The 13023-nt window shown below is 36.1% G+C and overlaps 1 long non-coding RNA gene across 1 annotated transcript in view; it reads right to left on the bottom strand.

Annotated features, from left to right (window-relative positions):
• LOC135970808 (uncharacterized) overlaps nt 1-5887 on the bottom strand; it is a 29631-nt gene extending 23744 nt beyond the window's left edge. Inside the window, exons 1-2 of the long non-coding RNA XR_010586656.1 lie at nt 5593-5887; nt 4785-4956 (exon numbers count right to left, since the gene is read on the bottom strand). This is a non-coding gene — a long non-coding RNA (uncharacterized lncRNA). The remainder of the gene's footprint in view (nt 1-4784; nt 4957-5592) is intronic.
• Nucleotides 5888-13023: the final 7136 nt, after the last annotated feature.

The following is a 13023-nucleotide window of genomic DNA, read 5'->3' as shown; positions in this document are numbered from 1 at the left end:
TCTATTGATAATCACATGAATCACATTCTTTAAGTCTTTGCTCAAATGTCAACTACTCAATGAGTCTCACTGTAATCACCCTGTTTACAATTGCAACCTGCCAGCACCACCTGCACTATTGATGACCTTTAAAATTATCCTTTTTACATATTTCCATATAATGTACCTTATTCATTGACCTAAACTCCAGACTCCTTTATCCCCCACTAGTACACAAGCTTCACTAGGGTAGAAATTTGTGACAGTTTTGTTCATTGTTAAACTCTGAAGTACTCAGAACAATGCGTGACATATAATAAGTAAATACTATATTTTTATATTTTAATAATTAAAAATAAGATATTTGAAAATGCATTTTTGTCAAGTTATAAAATTTAAGTTACCAGCATATTTCAGAAAGTCAACCCAAACTCTCTTTTAGTCCAAACTCCTCTCAAATAAGATTAACTCTATATTCAATGTCTCCATTTGATGCCTTTTTTAAGAGAAGGGTTTACTACAGCTATAAAAACTAAAAGATTACACAACACGTACTGATCACAAGTCCACAAAGCAATGGAGAGCAGTGAATAGTGACCTTTCTCCCAAGATCAGAAAGCAATGAGAGAGGAGAGACTGTACCTACTATTGCTCTCCTGACTATACCCCAGCTTGTCACCATAGGAATGTGGGTGTCATTAAAAAGAAAATGGTATAAGATCATGGAAACTAACTTATTTACCTGTAGCTTTAAAAATTGCATACGGCAATCCACCTGGCTTTTTTAGAACATTGCTTGAGTAAACCTATCTGTCCATATGCCTTGATTTTACTCAAGACACAACAATTTACATAATCATTGCAATATAGTCTAACTCATTGTCTTTGAGGTTTACTTCTAAACTGGAACACATTGTCATCTTAGACACATTTGCACAATCTAAGCAAGTCAGTAATCATCTTACAAGTTGGATTATACTTTTACATGGAACATGTTAAATACAATGATATGAGTTCCATTCTCCATTTATTATTGGTTCATTCATTTACCTGAGTGCTCACAATCTTCTAAATGCTATCCTATAAGGCAATCAGTTATTAATATGAGTTAAGTATGCAATCAATAATAATGCAAACTATAATGTACATATGCAAAATATAATAATGGTGTTGTGAGTTACACCACTACCCAAATCCCAGAAAACATTGTTCAAAACATTAAAATCAATAACATGTATATAGCTAGTTCTATCCTTGGATCCCTCCCAAAATAGTTAAATAATTCACACAAAAAACTCAAAACATTTTAAAAATAGATTTTCTATATCTATATTGCAGTTATATTAATGTTTATTTCTTTTATTATTTTTCCAGTAATAAAAGAAATACATATTTATTATGGAAAAACTAAAAAATGTTTGAGATAAGTATCTAGATTTTATATAGTACACCAGAATCACACATCAGCAGTACTTAGAGAAATTTTTAAAGAAAAAGAAGGAAGGGAAAAGAGAAGGACCTGAGACAGATCTTAGCTTGAAAACAAGAAAATGCCAGTACCAATCTAGGGTCTGGATCTCAGGATCTGGTCAATGAGTTGCTTAAATAAAGTACCACCAACCCATACCATTTATTGTACTTATAATTGAGATCAGAATTGCATGTAGTGAGAGAGTGTGTGCTTTAGTTTGTCAAAGTAATATTGAAGTCTTAAGGTTTGAAATATAATTGTCAGTATTTAATTATTGTTGTCATCTACTGTGAAAGAAAAAATAATTTCATCATAACCTACCATGAAATAATAAGAAATATACATATTGGCTTCTGGACCCAGGCCCTGGCACAGAGTTCCTAAAACCCTTGTAATTTCCTGAGTGATAGGGCTGCTAGGAGATCTTTTGTTCTAATGTTTGGTCTCTGCCCCAGTTTCTAAGACAGAGCTTCTAATACCCTTGTAGATAAGGGTGCTAGGAGAATCTTTTATTCTGTTGTTTTGTCTTTGATCTCAGTTCTGGACACAAAGCTCCTAGATCCCTGGGAACTTCCTCGGTGATAGGAGGATTTTTTTTTTAATGATGTGATCCTTGGTCACCAGAAAAACCATGCTAGGATTACAAACTTGGAGCTTTCAGCCCCACTCCTCCTTCTCCAGAGAGGGGAGAGGGACTATAAATGGAATTAATAATCAATCATATCTACGTGATGAAGCCTCCATAAAGATCTCCAAACTGTTACTCCAATCTCGGAGCTTCTGGGTTGGTGAACACATCTGTGTGCCAGGAGGGTGGCATACCCCAACTCCACAAAGGCAGAAGCTCCTGTGTTATGGACCCTTCCAGATCTCACCCTATGTATCTTCATCTGACTTTTCTTCTGTATCATTTATTACATGATGCATTAATAAACCAGGAAACATGAGTCAAGTATTTTCCTGGGTTCTGAGAGTTCTAGCAAATTAATCAAACCAAAGGAGAGGGAAGTGAGAGCCCCAGTTCATAGCTAGTTGGTCTCTAGCTAGGTCATATGTGGTTGCAACTGGCATCTGAGGTGGGGAGCAGTCTTGTGGGACTGAGCCCTCAAGATGCAGGATCTGATGCTATCTCCAGGTATATAGTGTTAGAATTGAATTGAATTAGAGGATACCCCACTGTCATCCACAGGAGAATCTACCAGAGAATTGCTTGATGTGTGGGTAACCATTACACACACCCTCAGCCACATTCGGTGTCAGAAGTGTTGCATGACTGTGTGAGTATAGAAAGTAGAAAAAAAAAAAAAAACAGTTTGGTTTTTCCTATATCCTTATATCCCTATTACAGAAAGAAAAATCTGTGTTCTTTTTGTAAAACAGGGAGAAAAGACCACAATCAGCTTTTTGATTTTATGCACTGTCTATTTTAGTCTGGTTACAGAACACTTGCAAAACTAGGTTTTATTTTATTTCTTTAATAAATTCTGTCTCTCAAAACACAGGATTAAAATTAATAAGAAAAATACAATATAACCTTAAATGGGAGCTTATATACTGCATTCTTTACAACAGCTGCTTCTATTTCATTTTAAATTAGCCAAGTTTTATGTAGAGTCTTTCATTTTAAATTAGCCAAGTTTAATGTAGAGTCTGACCTTACAGAACTGCAATATGATTAGCCTCAAAGCACATGTTTCTGATTTTGCGTATCTGAAATAACATTTTTTAGAGTATTCAGAAAATGAGACGGCATTGGTCCTGAGAGGAAAAAATCTATGTATCACTTAAAATATCATTGAAAAAAGGTACGAATGTTATCCATTAAGGGAGGACACAAAGAACTATAGGCTTTATCTCACACTTGCTTAATCCACCATTTCCGCTTATCTCTTCTTAATTTCCACTCCAGGGAAATTTTGGGTTTATGTGTAAAATCTTTCTTCTAGGGAGCTTAAAAAACTTACGGACACTAATTGGTGAATCCTTTCAACATTCTTAAGGAATAGGCAGAAAATTTCTGTCAGTCAAGACACAAATAAGAACAAAGTCACACTCCATTATCTAGCACAGAAAAGAAAATCTAATGAATTGTTGCACAAAAAAAAAAAATGTTAATTAGCTATTCTTGTTTGTTGAGAGCCAAACAAGAGGAAATTGGTTTCCAATGTTATTAAATTACGATAGTAAGACTATAAGATAGCAATATGAAAGAACTTTCAAATGACAAGTGTAAAAATGAAGCTGAATTAGGTAGTTTAGCCTACACCATGCCTGGTAAGAATAGAACATAAGATAACTGGCAAGGTTTTGGGTCATGAAGGGACACAAAACACCCTCTAACCTTCTCCTACATCACCTCTTCCCACCTCAACACATTCAGACACAACACATTCAGACAAAAATCATTCGAATTATTTTCTCAGCATAGTATCAAATCTCAGAGCCACATTTTTCCTGCTAAATGAGTTTATCCTGGGTAGGCACCAGAGATCCATGAGATGACAGCATCTTGAGATGAGTCATCATTTCTCATATGGAAGAGGGTAAATAAAGATAAATTTCAGATGTCATTTTGTAACGCCTAAGGTTCTTGCCTAGCCACGCCAAAGAATTGGTGTGGTGGCTGACTATGGTAAATGATTGAGACAGGGACTGATAGAAAGAAAAAGCTGTAGGCTTTATTGAGCAGAGTAAAAGTACAAAGCTTCCACAGCATGGAAGGGGTCCCTAACGAGTAGCCAGAGTTAGATTATGTGATTGCCTTTTAAACTCTTTAGGCAGGAAGGTGGTACCAGAGCGAGAAACAAAGACAATTAACCATATGTGACATGTCTTAGATCTTGAGGAACACCGGAATTGCAACTTAGGTTTTATTTATTTTATGACCTTGTAGTGGCATGGCAAAGGCGACAGGATCTCACAGGACTTTACAAAGTATGTTTACAAGGAATTGGAATTGGGAGTATAGATAAGGTCTGCTAGTCACACAAAAATAGGCAGTTGACAATCCTTTTACTTTAGTTTGGCGGGGGGAAGGAAGAGAGGGAGAGAGGACATAGGGAAACTTACAGCAAAATTTTCACTGTTTATAGCTTTCTTGGGGAAGAAAATACATGCACAAATCATGGTGTTAGGAATATTTTGAGCATATATCTTCAATATTATTCATCCAGGACTGAAATAAGTCCTGATGCAGGAAATGAGTGAGTTTCACAGCTTTCTGAACCCCTACTTGACCCAGAAAGCCCAGTTGGCCCCTCCTCTCAGTCCCCCCTCTAAACAGGACACCCCAACTGCTACTGGGAATGGGGCAGAGGTCATTCTGGCTACTTACTGCTGGTTAGGGGTGAAGAAGGGGCCCTGCATTTGTGGCATCCTCCAGAGGGGAACTTTTTAGGCCAGTCGAAGGACCAGTGGGTCCATCCAGGGGTCCTCAGTAGAAGACATGAGTTGAGCTCATTTCAGGTTCCATTTGTAAGACCATTTGTAGTTTGATGGCCTCGATCCTGGAGGAAACAAATTTGACAAGGAGGTTAAAAATGCAAGGCCCAAAGGCGAGTAATAGTAGGATGGCTGTCACAGGTCCTAGAAAGGGGAGGAGCCAAGGTATCCATTGGTTAAACATATTTCAGGGTCCTGAGTTTTTAAGCCCCTTTTTCCTCTTTTAAATGTTTAACAATATTTCTTTGTGAGCTTCAGGCCTTAAGGGATATTGCCTTTGATAAGGAAAAGTGGTGGGGTCTTTTAGCCTGATTTGAACCAGATGGGCATTCTTTATCTTTCCGGATTATCCTTCTACACCCCAAACTTCAGAGTTGATTCCTTCTGTAAGTAGGGGACAACAAATGGCTAATTTGTTCCTTATATTCATGGAGATAATAGCCCTAGCTTTGGCTAATATGTCTCTTTTTAATAAGGGTGTGGGACTTTTGGGTATAACAAGAAAGGCATGTGGAAAGAGCACAAAGTCTCCTAATTCCAGCTGAGGAGGTGAGAGAAATACTTGGTTACAGGCTGTCTTGAGATTTTCGGATAGTAACGAACTTTGAGGACAGTCGTCTGGGGCAGGAGATTAAAACTGAGAAAGCCGCCCCAGTGTTCAGGAGGAAGTCCAGTTCCTGGCTCTCAATGGTCAAACTTACCCAGGGCTCTGTGAGGGTGATGGCATGAGCTGGCGGTTGCCCCGGGCACCTTCAGTCCTGTTGCTGAATCATCTGGTTGGGTGCTTCTAGTCCAAAGGGCCTTCCTCCTCTAGGACCGTGAGCCTTCCAGTGATTGCCTTGGCATATTGGACACGGGCAAGGGGGCAGTTTGTTTCTTGTTGGACAATCTTTCTTAAAGTGTCCTTGCAAACCACACTGATAATAAGACCTACTAGGCAATTGGCCTGCTCCTCTTTTGGCTCCCTCTGAGCCACCAAGGTCTGCCTATCTGAGGGCCATGACTAAGGCTGCAACTTTCCTCTTATCTCGCTTTTCCTTTACAGCCTGTTCCTCTTGGTCCTTTTTATAGAACCCTGAGGTTGCCAGGTTTAACAATGCCTTCAAATTTTATTCTGGGCCTAAGCCAGATTTTTGGAATTTTCTCCTAATGTCAGCTGTTGATTGGTTGATAAATTTATCTTTTAAAATAGGTTGGCCTTCTACAGAATTTGGAGTTAGGAAGGTGTGCTTTTTTAGGGCCTTCCTTAGCCTTTCTAGAAAAGCAGAGGCATTTTCCTCTTTTTTCTGCGTAATTGTGGATAGCATTGAGTAGTTCATAGGCTTTGTCCTAGTCTTCCTCAACCCTTTTAAAATGCAAGTTAGCAAATGCCTGTGGCTCTAATTTCCATGATCTGAGTCAGTATTCTAATGAGGGTCTACAGTGGGGACACCCTTTTGTCCTGCGCGGAATTTTTCCTTTTCCTCCAGGGTCATTTGATGGTTTACATGGCTAAGGTACTACAGATTCCTAAATTGCCAGGCTGCTGCTACAGCTGCTTCCTTTTCAGTAGGACTTAAGGTCTGATCAAGAAGTAACATGACATCTCTCCGTATTAGATCAAAGGACGGCCCTAATCCTTGCAGGACATCTATATAGTGATCAGGATCATCTGAGAATTTCCCTAAATCTGCCTTTATTTGTTTTTAATCTGAGAGTGAGAAGGGGGCATGCACGTGAATGGGCCCAAATTCTCCTCCTACTGCTTGTAAGGGACACAGTTTGGGTGCCTGGCTCGCAGAGTTTATGTTCTCTTTCCAGGGTGCCTTTAACACTTCACTGGGGCTAGGTGGAGGAGAGTCAGTGGGGGAACAAAAAAATTTCAATATATTTATTTCTCTCCTGCCCATTGGACAGCCATAGTGAGCAACTTTGGCTCTGAATCTCAGAGAAACGGCCCATCTTTTTTATTATTATTATTAATCTCTCTATGGTTTCCCAAAATATACTATAATTATATAAATGGTCTAGAGTACTATGCATTAGTATTCCCTCCATCAAAGCATGACTTCATTGATTTAATACAGCCTAGTTATGTAGTTTCTCACAGTTGATAAATTTTTTTCTTTATTTTAGAGGTATTGGTCAAATAGACTCAGAGCCCAGGAGAAAAAGTGTTGATCTAATACCAATGTGCCTCTCAACATGTCAAAGTATCAAAACAGCAAAGTGTGAATATTTTCAAAGTTTTGGGTTTCAATTTTAATAATCCCACATTTTGTGGGGAGATGTGTGTCTGTGTGTGTGTGTGTGTACACATATACTTATCACAGATATCTAAATGGCAGGAATTATCAACTTGATTACATTTATTGACTTAATCCAATGAAGTATGTTTTCTTTAGAAGTCCATGCATTCTTCTCAAAATTACAACTCCATATCCAAATTTTAATTAGCAATTCTTCCAGACATAAGCCTTGCTTCATTTTCTACCTGTTAAAGTTTGTGCTTATTGAAATTTTTTAAGATAATATTTGTAATGTACACTGAATTTTCACTCATCTATTCAGTTCATTGATTTATTTGTTTCTGTAAAAATTCAGAGATTTATACCTCTTATTTGCAAAATTATTCTACACATATTCCATTACAATAGAAGATCCAAAACAACATAAACATCGTTTGATGTCTCACTTATTGCTGAGATGAACTAATTTAATCATTCCAAATTACTTGATGACTCTAAGTATTTCTATTAGTTCAGAACCTTCTGACAAACCATGCCCAAAAGTAAAGCCACTCATTAATGTTTTTAAGACAAAATGAAGGTTTTTTTAAAAAACAAAACCAAAAACAGTTTACACTCACTTCAGATAATTTTTGTTTTAACATAAAAAAAGTTTTTAGTAAAAGAAATTTTCTAATTTTGTTAACAAATTTAGAGTACTTATTCATACTTTGTTTACAAAAGTTGACTTTTTCTGTAGTTTGTTCTTTTAAAAAATACACTATGTCATCTCTGAAAATAGTTGATTAAAAACTTAGGATTATATTTCATTGTAATGAAAATTCCAAATCAATCAATCCCTCATTAGTTTAAGTGCATGCTGCATATAGTTTGATGTGTAATTTATACATAACTCAGGATATTTTCTCCTAGACCAAAAATCCCACACATTTCTTTTACATGGCAAAAAACACCCTACAATTTATGGAGAAAGAGATTTTAATGTTGAATGCAGAGAATACTGTCTTTATTTAACTATATTCAATCTCATTTAATTTACCATTTTTCCCAAGACCTGTTTTCTGAAAAGGAATACCATAAGATAATATGCAAAAGTAAAGATACACAGAACCAGAAATGAGATCAACATGTTGGCGTTTATATATTTTTAAATATTTTTGATCAAAGCTGGTGTCATGTGATTCAATAACCTCTTTGGAATAATAACACAGAATCACGCCATCTCTTATTTTGCTCTGGTTATTTTTCCAGGACCAAAATATCCAAGTTTAATTTCCAAATAATTTCCAATGTTCAAGACAAAGCCATTCAAAGGTTTTGTAGGTGTTCAAAAAGACAAAGCCAAACTTCTTGCCATGGTCTGTAAGACACACCATGTCCTGGCTCCAACTTACCACCCAGATTTATACCTTCCACTGCTTCCATCCTCCTCTGTCAAACGCAAACTGAGTTTCTGTTTCCCACTCGTTCCTTAATCCTATTTTTCTCCTTCATGCCTGTGTCCTTAATCAAGTTTTGCCTCATCCTAGAAAATTCTCCCAATTTCCTCCTCACCACTGAATTCTTCATTCTAAAACTGTCTCCTCCACTCTGAAGCTTCCTCTCACACCATCCTTCTTCTTCATAGGCAGAATTAGTTACTCCCTCTTCTGTGATTCCCGTAGCACATTATTAATATGTCTATCATGAATTTTTTTTTTTGACACGGAGTCTCGCTCTATCACCCAGGCTGGAGTACAATGATGCAATCTCGGCTCACTGCAACTTCCACCTCCCAGGTTCAAGCGATTCTCCTGCCTCAGCCTCCCTAGCAGCTGGGACTGCAGGCGCCTGCCACAACGCCAGGCTAATTTTTGTATTTTTAGTAGAGAAGGGGTTTCACCATATTGGCCAAGCTGGTCTCAAACTCCTGACCTTGTGATCCACCCGCCTTGGCCTCCCAAAGTGCTGGTATTACAGGTGTGAGCCACCGTGCCTGGCCCATGAACTTTTAAATGATATATCATTATATCATGTATCTTTTTTTCTCTATGCTTATCAGGCCCCTAAGGAAACATACGTAGCTATTTATTTTTTTATTTCCCACAGATTCACTATTTATGATTCCTTTTCTATAAGTAAATAGAATTTTCTAATGTTCTAACTAACTTCTTTCAATATTTTCTTTATTAATGCCTGGCAAAATCCCTAACACTGAGAGTGTTCAGTAAATGCTTGCTGACTAAATTTTTAAAATTTCCAACTTATAGCTAAGCCACTGCAAATAATGATGCTGAAAATGTTCCCTTTTCATGTTCTATGATTTGCATAAAGTGAGTTTTGGTGACATATAAAACTTCAGTGGATAGCTGAGTTAAGGTTTAAAAAAAAAGCACAGAATGCATCTATAATGTAGAAATTGGTCTATGTATTATTTTTCTCTATATAGGGAAAACTAGTCAACCCATTATTAGCGTGGAGCATAAGGAAACATTGGAGGTTTACTTGGAGTTAGGTTAGTTCCAAGTGAGAATTATTGAAGCATTAAAATATTTACTTACAACTGCAAAATATCAATTTTATTGTTATTGCTGTTTGTGAGAAATATATATATATATATATGTATTTTGAAATGTATCAAATATGCAAACATTACTGCTTTGGCTTGAATATGTCCTCCAAAAAGCATGTGTGGGAAATGTAATGCTCAATACAACAGCGTTGAGAGATGGAACCTGTATTAATCTGTTTTCATGCTGCTGATAAAGACATAACTGAGACTGGGCAATTTACAGAAGAAAGAGGTTTAATGGACTCACAGTTCCACAAGGTTGAGGAGCCCTCACAATCATGTTGGAAGGTGAAAGGCACGTCTCACATGGCAGCAGGCAAGAGAGAGAATGAGAGCCAAGCGAAAGAGATTTCCCCTTATAAAACCATCAGATCTCATGAGACTTATTCACCACCACGAGAACAGTATGGGGAAACCACCCCCATGCTTCAATTATCTCCCACTGGGTCCCTCCTACAACACATGGGAATTATGGGAGTACAATTCAAGATGAGATTTGGGTAGGGGCACAGACTCAAACCATATCAGCACCTTCAAGAGGTGATTAGGCCATAATGGCTCTGCCTTTATAAATGAATTAATGCTGTTTTGGGGGGAGTAGGCTCCTTATAAAAGGACAAGTTTGGCCTCCTCTTCCATTCTCTCAATCTCTCTCTCCCTCTCTCCATCTCTCTCTCTCTCTCTCTCTCTCTCTCTCTCTCTCTGTGTGTGTGTGTGTCTCCCTCTTGCCTTCCATCATGGGATGATGCAGCAAAAAGACCCTTGCCAGATATCAACCCCTAAGCTTTGAACTTTCCAGCCTCCAGAACTGTAAAAAGTAAATTTCTGTTCATTCTGAATTACTCAGTCTATAGTATTCTGTTATAGGAGCACAAAAGAGACTAAGACAGTTACAAATACAAGAATATTTTTCTTAATTGTTACATCCCAAGCTGATGTTTTTAAAATACTGCATTGATTTCCTTTTTCAAAACTGTAAGGCATTCAAAAAATAATAAGGTCATGTCAAAATATATAAGAGCTCCTACTGGCCAAAGTTGGAGTAATTTGAACAACAAAGTAGTATTAATAGTGCCAGATTATAACCCATACTGATATAAATAAAAAATTGAATAGTTAATTTAAAAGTGCAAAAGGAATAATTCTTTAGAACAAATTACATTAAGCATACACCACATTTATAATTGTTGCAGGCAATATCATAAATGAATACCAAAATCAGTGAACAATGTGTGATAAGAAATAGGGTATTTGCAATGTCAAAGTATCTTTCCATTAGAATGTACTTTTGAAGGAAAAAAATAGAAACTTCACATTGGGGAAAACTACCAAACATTACCTTTAACAAGTGACCAAGATTAACATTCATCAGTAAAAAGATATACAGACATCAGATACCTACTGATATGATGCACTGAGAAGGACACAACATCACTTCTGTGGTATTCTTGCCCAAAATGTATAATCTCAATATACTCTTGAGAAAACACCAGACAAACCTATACTGAGAAAATCAAAAGTACCGAAAATAACTGTCCTAAGTTACTCTTACCAGGTTCCTGTCCACAGTGGACAGAAAAAGAATTAGGAACTGTCATAGTTTGGAGGAGACTAAGAAAGCATAATAATTAAATGCAATGTGAGAGCCTGAATTGGATTACAGACCAGAAAAAGGACATTATTGTGATAATTCACGAATTAAAAATAGCCTCTTTTATAAACACATCTATATCAACAATAGTTAACAGTACTGTACCAACGTCAATTTCCTGGTCGAATAGCTGTGCTAAAATAACATAAAATATTAATATTAGGGAAGACTGAGTAAAGAGAATTCTCTGCACTATTTTTACAACTTTTCTGTAAGTCTAAAATTATTTCAAAATAAAAAAATTAAGTAAAATTTAGATAAATAGTAAAATAAGTGATATTTTTCTTCAGTTTCTTGTTTAGGGTCAACCTATTTCATAAAGTTCTCTCTACTTATTCTAGCAACAGTTAATTATAACAAGTCTAAAGCCAGACTACTTGAGTTCAAATCCCAATCCCACAAAATCCTAGCTATATATCCCCGAACATGTTACCTTATCTCTCTGTGCTTCCATTTTCTCATATGTAAAATGGAAGTAATAGTAATATCTACCTCATAAGATTGTTTTAAGGATTAAATGGTTTAACATGGGCAAGTGCCTAGAAGAGTGCCTGCAACATAGTATGCAATACATAAATGTTACTCACTATTATTATTACTATTCAACCTACATGAACCTCTTCACATTTGTATGCATTGTGATTTTCAGAATATATATCCAGTCTTGTGGATGGATTATGATAAAAAGACAAGAGTTGCAGGACTCTGTTTTCCAAGCAGTCCTCTACTTTTATACATAATTTATATCAAAATATTGTAAGTTAAAAATGAGAGTGTTGAACACTATTTACATGTAGTGGAATTAGTTTACCACTTGATAAATCCAAATTCAAATTCATTTTAGAATAGTGTTTTTGGAATGTTCAAGAATAATGTAGGAAAGTTTGGGTTACTCAAAAGTTAAATATAAGAAAGAAATGCTCAACTATATGCAATTTTATCCCGCATCCCACCCCATATAATATGCCTTGCACAATGTTTCTCAGATAAGCATGAAAAACACTTTGTTAAATACAAAGACAAATGAACTAATTGGTATTAACATGATCTTTTCATTAATAAATTTGTGTACAGCCATGATTTGATGACTCTGCTTGAAATGTTACTAGGCTAGAGCTAAAATTATTATTGCATGTTTATTTAGAAATGCTCTATGTTTTATTTAATTTTGTTATATCATGAGCAACAAGTTGTGTTTTATTTTGAAAGGAAAATTAAAGTTTATGATTCTAGTTTGTGTGGGAGAGGGTAAACAAAGTTTTATACATAAACAACAATTACATATTAAATTCTATGAAACAAAGTATGTTCCAAAACTAAAAAGGTGCCTGATCTAGCAATAGGACCACACTTGTTACTGTGTTTTATTTAACCATTTAGATGATTTGAAGGCACAGGGTTCTCTTCATAATCTCCCCTCTTTACATCACACACATATTCACGAGTTCACAGTATACACATTCACATTTCTTTTCAATTTCACTTTTGGTTTTCAGTTAACAAAATCTCAATGATAAGTTTTTTGAACAGTTTTTATTTCATCATCATATTCAGGAGAAATGACTTTCAAAGTTATGTCCCTAAAAATATTTTGAAATAAATCGTTCTGTGTGTACAAATTGTGAAAAGAAACTGTCATTTGAATATATTAAAATTTATGAGACATATGACTTGAGCCAATTAGCTAACAATATATTATATG

Source organism: Macaca fascicularis, chromosome 5 (genome assembly GCF_037993035.2).
Source record: "Macaca fascicularis isolate 582-1 chromosome 5, T2T-MFA8v1.1".
Taxonomy (NCBI): domain Eukaryota; kingdom Metazoa; phylum Chordata; class Mammalia; order Primates; family Cercopithecidae; genus Macaca; species Macaca fascicularis.
The sequence above is the reverse complement of the archived record's forward strand: the minus strand, read 5'-3'. Positions and strand labels throughout refer to the sequence as shown.